At 43.1% G+C, this 12,506-nt stretch overlaps 1 protein-coding gene across 2 annotated transcripts in view; it reads right to left on the minus strand.

Moving 5' to 3' along the window:
* peak1 (pseudopodium-enriched atypical kinase 1) overlaps window positions 1-9,620 on the minus strand; it is a 97,181-nt gene extending 87,561 nt beyond the window's left edge. For both annotated transcript variants that reach the window (XM_047595756.1, XM_047595755.1), the window contains exon 1: window positions 9,208-9,620. The gene's annotated coding sequence lies outside the window, so the exon portion shown is untranslated. The remainder of the gene's footprint in view (window positions 1-9,207) is intronic.
* Window positions 9,621-12,506: the final 2,886 nt, after the last annotated feature.

Raw genomic sequence — 12,506 nt, forward strand, 5'->3', positions numbered from 1 at the left:
ACCGGAGACTGGATTCATCTGGGGGATTTTGATCTCACACCGCATATTGTTAGCTCTTTTTTGGCCATCTTCTATTCCTGCCTCAGGCTGAGAGCTGTGTTTGTTCTCGTGATGAGGTTTTAAGAGGTAGGATTTCCAAAGTCCAAAGGAGATTTTGTACTCAGATTTTACATGTATTTAGACACTTTTCCCCAATGTCACGGTGACAAAGGAAGAATAGATGATCTTGAAAAGTCAGTTTTTTTAAAATGTCAGAAATGGAAAAAAGAAAAAAGCTACATTGTGATTGCCTTGTTGTCTGCCAGTGCATGAAAATATTAGGATAACGGGACCGAGTTTCTCATTTTAGATACAAACATGTAGTACACTGAGTAAGTACCTACATAGTTCTCAACATGGAAGTGTTGTTTCATTTACTGGAAATGACTATAGCAACTTTTGACCAGCTTATCTACCAGGCTAATCCTAATCCTAACAACATCCTACCCATCTATCACACACTGCCAAATGAACCCAATAAACAACAACATAATGACTCCTGTCCCACAACTGTAAAGTGAAACTTTCTTTGGCCTTCTTCCACTGACATTTTTACAAGTTTGAGAATTTATCGCCGTTTCCTCTTTATACAATGACCATAACATAATACAAGATGGCAACCACTTTGACACACTTTTTGACTGCGGGCAAACTCCATGTAACAATAACCGGCAACTAGTTTAAATGTGGAAGAATACGATTTAGAACCCAGGGTGAGGTGACTGTGTAATTATAGGGTGTTCTGGTGATCAGATTAATGAACTGATGTACTGGACCGGTGGATTTTTGTCACCAGTCCATTCGTCTTCCCAGTTTCAGTCTACAGAAAAGCTGCTTCAGCCCCCGCCCCACAACGATGTAACTTCAAACTGACCTATTAAAGGGAAACATGACACTTAGCATACGTGTTGTTGATGCAAGTACTTTTTGCTGAAAGAGTATGTCCTGAACAAAGTGTACAAGGGCATTCAAAGGAGCTTTCATTAGTTCAACCTCGCCAGTGACTAATTGTATTATCAGACAGAGGCAAACAAACTGCCTGGACAGACTAATTGTTACAAACTTATTAGTAACAATTAGCCCTGCTACAACTCTTTAGAGCCACTGAGCATAATGAATGTTTTGTATGGATACATGCAGTTTAGTGTTTATCAGAGTGGTCAGTAATCTCTCAGGGATCATGAGACTAACGATGTCTACGATGTCTACGAAAATGTCTGATTGACACAACTTGTTAATGTCACCTAAACTCAAAAGCAAATCTCTCTGCATGTTACGCTCTGTAGCAGACATATTTATAAAAAGCCAGTCGAGCCCCCCCATTGCCTCACTCTTTAGTGCCGTTAAAAGCAAAATGCCCTTGGGAAACCTAAAGCCTGTTAAAGGCTACAGCCACAACATCACTTATTATTCAGTCTGCTGCCCTGTTAGTTAGCGGGAGCCTGAGAAATAACAGAACGTATCGAGCTCGGAATGCAATGCAGCTGGAAAAGACCCTTCGGATGCAGCTTTTGGTTTCAGGGTCAGAGAGTCTACTTGGGGGCAGAGTGCACGCACAGTGCGTGAACAGTCAAACACAAGCAACGCAAATTTGTCAAGGCTCTGGTATTTAATACTGCATGAGACGTCTCAGTAAAATGAGCGCGCCGACTTTGTCTTTGGCTAAAAAACGCACTATATTCGCATCAGAAATATTCAGGCAGAATGAGCGTCGGGGTGAGTCTCGAGGATGGTCTCCAAGCCAGCGTGAAATCCTGGGGGCAGCTTGAATCAGAAGTTCAACTTCTGGTCATTCGATGTGAAAACTGGTGTAGCGCTCGTGCTCCATGCTGCCGTGTTATCTTCCCCGAGGCTTTCCACTGACCAAAAGCAACAGCTAATGTAATCTCTGACTTGACTCACATCAATCAGCTATTAAGCAGACATTAACAAGGCATGGCGGCTCTTTTTACAAGCGCAGGGACAGGTGAGAGGTCTGGAAGACATCAACAATAAAAAGGGCCTTACGTCAGGGTCCTGGTTTGGCCTTTTTGTTTTATGGACCCCACAGGATGACGACGCTGTTAGGAGTCTGTCCCTCCACCCACCGCCGAGTTCGCAAGGAGAATATCTGACATCATTAATTCACAGCGTTCAACGGCTTTAGCCCATTAAGTCAGTTTGCGACACGCTGAATAGCTGAACTCTGCCTGGCCTGTGAGTAGGAGACATACTTCTAAATTACACGCTTTGGTGAAAGGACAAAGTTTGTCTGCTCTTAGACACAGTAAAGTCATTAGAGTCATAACCCATGGCCCTGCTCCTCATTTGTATGCATAGCAAAACAACCGTGGCACAGAGGCTAACTAGAAAAACTGGAACAAACTTAAGCACCTGTCATGCATTAGTTAGCTGAATAAAGTAGCCCATATATTTATTTATAGATTCTCATGCACTGCTGCTAAATAACAACTTCAACTCAGGTAATAGCTCATTAGACTTACATTTTTAAGGTGAGCACCCAGCTTACTACTTATCCACCAAGCTGTAGCCTACAGTTTCTCCCATAATCACTGATGTTTACAAAGTCAACATGCCTTTAAAGGTTAAGCAGGAATATTTAACAATGAATAAATGGAATGGCAACACAAACAACAAGCAAACACAGTTAGGATTAGACACACAAAAAGCTTCTAAATGATTGTTTGACTACTGACTAAATCACATTTAGCTGGTTCCTTGGAACATGCATGGTATAGGAGCAAATATTTGCCAGATTTATAAGAGCCTGTATTCCATGTTTGTCATTAAGCACAACTAGGGTATGAGCGTGCCCACTCACAAACCGAGAAATTCAATCGCACAGATCAAATTCTTAGACAGGAGACGCTGCCTCACGGCCTGACACAAGATCGAAGTGTTGCTTAAAGAAAAAGTGCTTGATGAAGGAATATACATAAATATGTTTTGTCAGTCATACGAATCCACAGGATGTTTTTGCAGTCCACTGGACTCCTTCTAGTCCAGTGGACTGCTTTAATGTGTTCTGACATCTACCCACCTGCATGACTCAGATGACATTACAGTGACTTTTTGTAGGTGCAATGTTATTCCCTGATAGCTGTAAAATGTGCTTGGTATAAGCCACGACCCGAAGCTGCCAACACACATTATATCAGGTCCTAAAACAAAACACAACTAGGCACCTGTTCTACCATGATTACAGGCGGAGCTGATGCTTTGGAGATGGCTCCCAGCCCAAACTGCACTTTATCGGTCTCCGCTGACCTTCTAAAACCTGTGTGTGTTTTGGGGACGACAACATGAGCACAAAGAGTGTGACATTTGGAAATAATGCAGTGGGATTGAACTTTGTGCACTTGAAGTCCTGAACTTGGAGAAACAAAACTAATACTTGGACACAAAAAATGACATTTTTTTACAAACCTGTTGCTTAGGAAGGGCTGAAATTTGAATCAAATGACAGAAAACTTGACATACGTAAAGTTTTGCTTCACTCCATACAGGTATGAGCTGTTCGTTAAATGTGATAAAAGGAGATGGAAGCATTGCTGCCATTTTATCCACTGACAAACTAGTTTTACTGAATCTACCTGTAGCTTTTGTCTTTTGTTGACAAAAAACATGACCATTTGTAAAATAAGCTTACGAGATTAATTACTAATATTTATTTAATATTACCGATGCTTTCCTGTAAATAAAGCTCATTTTTAACTACTGTGTGTGGTTACTTTTGTAAGATTCACTGTGCATGAAATGACGATTTTGCTATAGAGAGGCCAGAGAGACCAAGGTGAAAAGCGCTGTGAGAATATTTGATACATCCCACTACAGCCCACTGCCCCCAGCTTCACTAAGATATCAGAAAAAGGAATATAAACGGGACACTCCAGTGATCTGCAAACTGCATTTCATGGTTTCGGTCATAAATTTGTCAGTCAGAGAAAAGGCCAAAATATTTAGCGCACGATAAAAATAAATCTATATTAAAAAGTGCAGTAATAGGATTTGAATCTGGTTTAAATGCAACTGTCTAACAACTGGAAACTCCTTCTTACGCCCCTAACCTCCAGGTCACACCTGTTACCGAGCTCAAGCCTCAGTTCAGGGCAAAGGGGGAGAGGCCATGGGTCACAGTGTCACATAACACTTCCTTCTCAGATCTCTTTCGGAGTCCAAGCACATACGCATACATTCTGTCAGCTGGGAAATTACCCATTATTTATGTTGAGTCTTCTGCTTTGATTAATCCCAACTACAGGAGCGGATTCCAACGAGCACACGCTGCTTTTAGTCACACAAATAATCAGACTAAATCTTATTTGGCTTTACTGGATGAAAACATAAACAAAAATAATACAGTGAGATACGGTACACTGCAATGACAGTCTCAGGTCGAGAGAGGAAACCTCTAAAAATGTGTTTATTTTTCCTCCCACTTTAAATTCAGAAAAGGATTTGCAGAATTAAATGTAGAAGGACGCAGCATAAATTTCACAACCCTGGAGTGGATTAAAGCGTGCAGTCACACTTTAATGAAATAAATGTATTCAAAAGGACACCTCAGTCAAAGATAATGTTACTTAAAATCCATGCAAAGATACACAAAGGAGTTAAAGCCAAAAGCCTTGGTGTACACAAAAATCTAAAACATCTATCATGTTCTACTTTGTTGCCAAAATTACAACTGTAACGTCTTCAATGCTTTCAGGGCGCTATGTAGAGTAATAATATTTAAAGAGGGCCGTGCCAAATACAATTTTGCGAGTTCTGGCTGAGATGGATAACACAGAACTGCAACACATGTCTTTGGGGTTTATTAATTACTCGTAAGGATTCTACTAATGTGCAGGTGCACATTTGTACAGTGTGCATAATTACCGTGTCACCGACAGACGCATGTAATCCATGACGACCGGACAACAGACATTAGCCGAGTGTGCTTGCTGTTGGTCTCAGTTTCCTACACTGTCAAATAATGCGAGAGAGAATGATTTACAGCATTCGGGGGCCTTTTCATGCGTGCTGCTGCAGGACGGTGTTCCAGTTTCAAACTGCATATTCGGCACGCTGCCTTTGACCCTGCATTTTAAAGGGTTCTCACACAGCTGAGATTTTCAACGCGTTTGTCTTATCTTTAACAGGTACGGTGCACTAAAACCTCACAGCGTGTGTGTGTGTGACAAAATGTATTTGGCACTTCACGGAACAGAAAACAAGTCGCCATCAAAAAATGTCTGCGCACTCTAATATTTCATTGGACGGCCTTTAGCTTTGATTACAGCAGCATTCACTGTGGCGTAGTTTCAATAAGCTTCTACAATGTCACAAGATTTATTTCCATCCAGTGTTGCATTCATTTTTCACCAAGATCTTGTATTGATGATGGCAGAGTCTGACCACTGAGCAAAGTCTCCTCCAGCACATCCCAAAGATTCTCAATAGGGTTAAGGTCTGGACTCTGTAGTGACCAATCCATGTGTGAAAATTAACGACTTTTTCACTAATTGAGCCTGATGAATCCTGGCACTGTCATCTTGGAATATGTCCATGTCATCAGGGAAGAAAATCAGAAAATTGATGGAATAACCTGGTCATTCAGTATATTCAGGTAGTCAGCTGACCTCGTTCTTTGGGCATAATGTTGTTGAATCTAGACCTGAGCAACTGCAGCAAACCCAGATCATAGAACTGTCTCCTCAGGCTGGTACAGTAGATACTAGGCATGATGGGTGCATCACTTCATCTGCCTCTCTTCTTACCCTGTTGCCCCATCACTCTGAACAGGGTAAATCTGGACTCATCTGACCACATGACCTTTTTCCATTGCTTTAATCTTTATGCTCCACAGCAAACTGAAGCCTTTTTCCCAGTTAGCCTCACTGATTGGTGGTTTTCTTAAGGCTACACAGCTGTTCAGTCCCAATCCATTGAGTTACCTTCACATTATACATTTGGAAACGCTTTTACTTTCACTATTAAACATAGCCCTGAGCTCTTCTGTTGTTTTTCTTGATTTCACCACATGTTTAAGTGATCACCGATCACGATCAATCAGAATTTTTTTCCAACCACATTGTTCCCCAGTCTCCTTCCAGTTTTTAATAATGTGTTGGACCGTTCTTAACCCAATTTTAGTAGTTTCTCCTTCAATCTCCTTATTTGTTTTCTCTGCTTGATGCATGCCAATGATTTGACCCTTCTCAAACAGACCAACATCTTTTCCACGACCATGGGATGTGTCTTCAGACACGGTTGTTGAAGAAATAAGAAGTCACTCATTGCATCAGTTGGGGTTAAATAATTTGTTGCCAGCTGAAAGATAATCACCCATGCACTAATTATCCAATCGGAGTGCTCGTACCTATTTGCCAGGTAGTGATTTATTTTTATTTTTTTGGCCTGGTAGTGTATATATGTCATATATTCCATGCATATATGGAAGCATTGTTTTAAACACGTGACCTACATACTTCTAACACTGCTGCACTCGGCAGGAGAGCCGAGCAGATATGACTTCCATCCAAAAAGCAACAGTCCCTCAGTGATGCCTTCCATCATACAGGCATATTTATTCAAAATAGTGACTTTGTGTTTTTTAGAATTAATGTGTTTTAAGACACAATTGGACTTTAACTAGACAATGTGTGTGCGCATGCGCCACAACCACTGCGCTGTCGTATGACTCCGGAACAAAAAACATCCAAGAACCACCTGAGGGACAGCGTGCACCATAAGTAGCGTGGACATTACATACGTCATTAAAAAAGCTGTACTATTATCCATCTTGTTGTTTGAAATGCCGGTCTGCCGCATGAATGACTCTTGTATGTTTTATGACGTAGTAGGTCAACCGGAAAGAAGGCAGCATAAACCTGCTGGCAAGACACATATGGCCACCTAGTGTAGAGGAGGAGGACGTGTCCCCAGATTTTGTTATTTTCCGTTGCATGTAAACTGGGACAAGGAGCACATTCAGAAGGTCAAATTTTGAGCATAGCTCGATTAAGTTGTGCATGTAAACGCACTGACTGCGGTAGCTTAGACCAACGCAACAGTCAAATAGAACAGTGTAAGGCAAATAATATAAGAAATGGCACGAGACATTCTGTTTATTTCACCATACAACAACACAAACTCTCAGACCTTATCAGTGAAATGCACGAGGATTTGCATCACAAAACCTCGCCGTGAAGCAGAAACACCAAATTTAACGCAAAACACTATCTTCCTGTTGCTCACCACAAAGAATGTCAGGTATGTTCACAATTCAGGGACGCAGGAAACTATCCGAAAATATTTGTGTCACACATTTTCAAGGACGTGCATCCGCAGGTCGCTTATCAGGAGGCAAATCTGAAGCCTCGGCCTGCCCCCTCGACCACTTAAAGCAGGTGAAGAAATAACTATGGCAGACGCCCACCTCTGTTGACACTGTCAACTCACCGGCTGTAATGAAAACAAGAGGAAGGAGCAAGTAAAAACAAGAACCGACAACAACAGTCCCACGCGAATGCACAAAGAAGAGCTCGTTCATCCGAAGCAGTAACGTGCTTCAACTTTCACTGGCCTGAACTTGCGACACCGAAGCCAAAGAATGTTTCACTTTCTCAAATACATTGTTCTAATAAACCAACACGCTCCGTATTTACATTTGCAGAAAAACTGCAATTACTATTTTGGAATTCTTCACGTCCACGGACAGATTTGGATCTGATCCGTGGGCGTTTTGTAGTGGGGGGGGGGGAAAGGATCAGCAGTTGAGAAGGCACCTGAGACGACAGATGTCTACAGGCACAAATACCACAGTTAAAATATGATAACGACTCTCGTGCAACCTCATATTTGCTCATTTTTTGCAGGCACGCGTTAGTTGCAGGCTTGATGCTCAATCTCTGGTTATGGGGGCGATTCCTGGCAAGGTTGTTTTTTTTTTGTTTTGTTTTGTTTTTTGTTTTTTTCTTTGAAAATCAAACATTGTGCTTCTGGTGCGTTCTGTGTGACATTCGCTGCCAGGGACTGTGATTTAGGGCTTTTGATTTACAGGGGAAGACAGAGGCCGTATTCACACGTTGCAGCTCACATTACAATGAAATTAGTGCAACAAAGACAACAGCAGCCAATGTAAGTAGAACAGAAGAGGGGTTCTGTGTTAATGTCTTGCCATAGGGATAATACACTCACTTTTCCATTGTTCATTAGATACGGGACTGAAAACAGCTGCAACGGTCAAGACTTCATGACTGTTGTTATATTGTTCAGTTCATGTTGAAACGGCATCACAAAGGTGGTCATTCAGCTGGATGATCATTTTGGAGCGTGGTGTTTGTGGTGCTTTCTGTTAGTTAAACTAGCCCACTGACAATTACAACTCCAAACAAATACTGAAACTAGTCATTTTAGTGAAACGCTACAGGACCCTAAAAGCGTCTGTCCCTTGGTGACAATAGGGTGCACACAATATATTTCAAATCAATGTCTGCAGGCACGGGAGGATCGATGCTGGGGACGGCGCGACACCCTCTCTCCACTCAGCCCCGTTTATTAACGCATGATATCAATGTCTCTGAAACGAAGCCACCTCCTCCCCCTCGAAGACCCCCGGTGGTCCCGAGCCGCCGCACGTTCAGCCAGCAGAGCCGCCTCACCCGTTTTGTAAACACAGACGAGTCGCGTTGCGTCGCGTCGCGTCGCGTTGCGGGCTCGCCTCCAGACCAGGTGTGCGCGAAAAGTTAAGTTTCGGCATCAATTTAGCGCACAAAACTGCGCCGCAGCTTCGGCGCTGTGTTTATTACACCTCACTCCTTCAAGTTGTGACAGCGGCAGCGGTGGCGTTGTAGCGTTCCGGAGTCAGCACGCAGCCCGGGACTAGCTCCCAGTCAGTCAGCCAGCCCACCCCCCTCCCCTCCCTCCCCGTCCCCCGGCGGAGCCTGACAGCGGACAGCAAACTTCTCCACTGTCTCCACATCCCCGGACCCCGTTAAGAGCTGCGTTAACTTTGACATGAAGCCGTAACGACACGGTGCCGCCAGCTCCTCCACAAAAGGCGCGACATTCCCCCGCTACACGAACCGCACAACTCGGCGGCCGAGGGGGAAACTGACGAGACCTGTGGCTGAGTGAGAGACACTTTCAATTTGGGAAAACCTTTAGCTAACTTTTCCGTACCTTTCAGGCGCCGAGTGTCTCCCCGTCGACTCTACGGCTTCTCTGCAGCCATAAATCCCGAGTTTGACAACGTCGTCCCCGGCAGGGAAAACGAAATATCCGAGCGTGCGTAGCGCAACTCTTGCGAGTGTCAGTGATTTTTTTTTTTCCGCACACGGCTCCTCTTCTCTTCTCCCCTCTTCTTCTCTTCTCTTCTCTGCGTGGCTCCGGCTACAGCCGCTGCAGTTTTTTTTTTTTTTCACCAGGCTGGTGCGGGAGCGAGCGCACTGGGATCCTGGGCTGGCCAGAGCGCCGCGTGAACGCGCAATTTACAAGGGACGCCAAACTGCGATTGACTGGGAAAAGTTGCTAGTTGCGTGATATACAGCATGTACATTTTAATATAACAGCCCTGCACTAGATCCTGGCGTATCATAGTCAGCATTTGTTTAAAATAGTTCTGTTTTCATTTTATTAAATTTAAAGTATTAAAATGGCTTGTGTTTGTGTTTTGGCAACCCCATTGAAGTCAGTACATTGAGCTAAATAACAACAAAATAATAATAATAATAATAGTAAAACTTTCAGCATAACTATTTAATAATATATGCACTATATAATAATGCTAATGCAAGAAAGTCTCTAATTATATAAGGATAATAATTTTGAATTTTGGTGTTATAACTTCGGTGTTTTCAGTGACACGATATATTGTAGCACAAGTAGTTCCAGTAGTAAAAGTACTGTGGTACTAGTTGTAATAGTAGTAGAAGTAGTTATTGTCTGTGCGATTCATAAATGCAGCACAGTGTCATTTTATACGTTTTTATTAACATATTGTGGAAGAGGTGTCAATGAGAACAATGTTCATCCTGTTTACATATCAGAGGGAAATCCTTTACTTATTAGCTAATTTATTTGACAGCTATTGCAATTTTGTATATTAAAAGCCATAAACATCGACAGCAAAATGTTAATAACAATAATAATCTTGTAATGTTGCTGTGGCATTAGTATATTACAGTGTTCCTTCCGCTAACTGCTATAAATCTCCCTTCACATTTCAGTGTCACACTTCAAAGCACAAATTCATTTCAAGTGCTTCTAATTAGAATTCAAATTGCATTTGTCTGAAAAAGACAACACTACAAATATCAGGAGATATTTAAAAAAGCAAACTGAGTAGTAGTAGTACTACAGTACGCAGTACAAAGCCACGGTGACTGCTCGTGTGGCGGTTATTAAAAAGCGTTGAGAGCAGTCATTGAGTCCTTCACTGACATAATGCTTCCAATAAGGGATAATGACCAATGGAAAAAAAGAGGAAATCCCCTCCTCCAGCTGCATTCGGGTTCCTTTAGGAAACATCCAAGTCAGAATTAAAAGTTAAGAGCACATGGAAACAAGTTTAAGTGGTAAACGTGAATTAACATCTTTGCCCACATAGCACCCAAGTGTTATTAGGGCATAAACCTGTGACTGGATAAATTATTGTCAAATTGGTTTGGTATTTTTCTACGTAAATGTGAGAGCAGTTTGTGAAAGCTGTAACACTGGTCACTCTGGTGAGAGCTGCAAAATGTGTAGAAACATTTCAGATGGCGCAACAGGTACATCTACGTATAAACATTGTTTGTTTTTTGAGGGGAACGTGAAGGCAACACACTTTGAGAAGAGAAGGAGGAGAAGGAGCTGAGCCAGAGGTTGACATGACTCAAGATTTTTTTTTTTTCTTTACACATTCCAGACATTATTTCCTCCTACTCGTTGCCCAGGTCGAGGGCACTGAGGCCAAGGATTTTCCAGAGCTGGGGGAGAAGGAGTCGATGACGGATTAAGGAAGAGGAAGGATGACTCTCATTTTCCTCTTTTGCCTTGCCTAGAGAAAATTTCTCCCCCTCCGGCTGAATAAATTAGCAGGAAGTCTATTGTTACGAGCTTGGTTGCTGAGGGTCTTGTACAGGTTGAGTCCCATGCGCCACTCTAAATGTTTTTCAATACGTATTTTGCGATATCATCTACAGATACTGACATTCATCACCACTTGGAGCCGAGTCACAAAGATAAGAGAGAGTGAGGGAGAGGCAGGAAGGAATGAGTAAGGGTCGGCTGGAACAGATGCAGTAAAGTTTGACTCACATCAGCAACGCACTTGAGAATATCTCAGACTCCTTAAATGGGAAGCTCTAGCGCCGACTCGAATTGTGTTTCTGTTAGCGTTTGTTTCCGAGCTGCCGTCGCTTCTGTCTCCTGGTAAATCTCTTTACTTTCATAAGAGCCAATCTCCTCCAGACATAATGAGAATCTGCAACTGCAGCATCAGCAGCTGAGAAACAGACCAGCGGATGACCAAGGCACCAGCTGCAGACAAGCTGTTCTCTCTGCCTCTGACTGTAATAAGCGGCTTGATGTCCCGTTAGGAAAATCATCAGTGCATTGTAAAAAGTGAACCAGATTCTCCCATGAGCTTGCAGAAGAGCCCCAGATGTCACCATTTTAAGTACTTAAAGTCATCTGAATAGGATTTGAATGATTCGATTATAGTAAATAGTCACTTCTTATTCCAATTTAAGTCATCATCAGTAGAGACACTTAAAAGCCAACTGCTAGTATCCATCATCACTGTCTCCTCTCTCTGTAGATGATTTCAATTATTTTTCCTAAATGTTCACGTGTCCATGTGATCGCGCCACAGCCGGCTGACAAAAGGTAGCCCAGTTTCACCATAAAAGTCCGTGCTATTCTGGTAACAGAGACCATTCAGGAGTGCCAATTCAGCACATGACGCCTGACTCATCCTCTCTCCTCTGAGTCACTCCCTCCCTCCCTCCCCTCCCTCCCCTCCGTCCTCCAGGATGTGTGGCTCTCTGCTGGAGCTGGCACCTTTCTCCCAACGTCCACCCGCCACTCCCCCCGGTCAGGAAGCAGGCCAACGATGCTGACATGACCCCCTGCTCATGAGGAAGAAGGCGTTTCCTATTAAGTTGGGCGTTTTTTCTGTTAAGACAACACCGGGTGTGGTGGTGGCGCTGTGGCGAGACAGGGGGGGGACGTCATGACGGACTGGAGCGCGGCCACGCTGCTCCGACAAATCTGTCATGTCCTGAAAGAGGTCCATCGCAGAGGAAAGAGTGGGCGCTTGGAATGGGGCGAGACAGGTCAGCATCTGAAGTCGAGGCAGCAACAAGGTGTGAATCATTACTGCTCAACATTTATTCCCCCCCGTCCCCCCTCCTCCTTCTGTGTTATTTTTATAGCTCTGGACCAACATCAAAGCAAAAGATGACTGTGGTTAAGCTCATTATACAAATGAGCTTTGG

Source organism: Mugil cephalus, chromosome 10, assembly GCF_022458985.1.
Source record: "Mugil cephalus isolate CIBA_MC_2020 chromosome 10, CIBA_Mcephalus_1.1, whole genome shotgun sequence".
In the NCBI taxonomy this organism is placed as follows: domain Eukaryota; kingdom Metazoa; phylum Chordata; class Actinopteri; order Mugiliformes; family Mugilidae; genus Mugil; species Mugil cephalus.